Source organism: Arachis hypogaea, chromosome 5 (genome assembly GCF_003086295.3).
Source record: "Arachis hypogaea cultivar Tifrunner chromosome 5, arahy.Tifrunner.gnm2.J5K5, whole genome shotgun sequence".
Lineage (NCBI taxonomy): Eukaryota > Viridiplantae > Streptophyta > Magnoliopsida > Fabales > Fabaceae > Arachis > Arachis hypogaea.
Genome location: NC_092040.1, coordinates 4,862,483 through 4,863,911, shown reverse-complemented (window position 1 = coordinate 4,863,911; position 1,429 = coordinate 4,862,483).

The following is a 1,429-nucleotide window of genomic DNA, read 5'->3' as shown; positions in this document are numbered from 1 at the left end:
ATAAAGTTACTTTATTTAATTTAATATTTATAATTTTATTATATGTAATATCTATGATTATATGTTTATTATATTTAAAATTATTTATTTATTTTAATAATGATTAATAAATAAAAAATAAAGTCAATTTTATTATACGTAACATCTATGATTATATGTTTATTATATTTAAAATTATTTACTTATTTTAACAATGATTAATAAATAAAAAATAAAATAAATTAAGTTTTTATAAGTTGATTTTTATTATTTTTTAAACATTTTTTTACTATTTTACCAATTATCTTTTGGAGTATGCATGGTTGAAAATTGTTATTACATAGAACATTATGTAAATAGTATGATGATTTTTTTTAAAATTAAAAGTGAAACTTAAATTTAAAATCTCTACATAAAGATAAGAAAATTATATTATATTATCATTTAAATTATAATTTATTGACATGATGAAACTTTTATTTGTTAATAGGTTATTTATATAAACTATTTAATAGATGTTTGATTAGTGCAAAGGCATATTCTAACCCCAAATTTGGTCTCCCTCATCTCTTTCATATGTACACTCTTAAATTAGGACACTAATAATTAAATAAGCATTAATACAACTTATGGCACAAAGACACAATTAGTTTGCGGAAAATAACCAACGGTGGGTATTTGTCAAATATCTTACGATATGAAAATCTTTTCGTGCATGCTTTGTTTACTATAAGATCCTATTATGATCAAAGAGAGAGAATGTGTGGGAGAAAATTGATAAATCACCAATTCAATTCCTAAACCATTTCAATAATAGCATAATTTTGTCAAAGACATTTAAATAATTGTCTTAGGCCAACCAAATCACGATAGTGAGTGTCAACTGATTACATTATCATCATTGTTTATCTCCAAAGGCCAAGATTTGTGGTTCTTTCATGGCATAATAAAAGTATCACATACAATCTAGTCAGCATCTTCAACAACTAATATATGAACACCAATTGAAATGAGATTTAATAAATATGACTTTATTTGTTAATAATTATATTCGTTATCAAAGTTGATCACGCTTCAACAATGATAGATTACACCAACCACCACACCCTCCTATTTTCCATTCCCTTAAAATCATCATATGATTCATCAAATATTATTCTCTTTTGGTAAATAAGATTGAGAAATGCTGATGAATTTTTTTTTAATATTCTCATAGTAACATCTTTTTATAAAAAAATGATATTATAAATTATTAATAATTTAATCTATTTAATTAAATTATTTAACCGTTCACAATACTATGTAGGAGTTTTTTTTTTTTCCTCTTCAACTTTTTGTGAACAGATGTTAGTGCTAATTTGGTAAATGTCAGTGCTTTGAAAACATTATCTTATGTCTATTGATTTTTCTCCATTTTTGGTACTATGATGCATATTGTTGTGGAAAAACG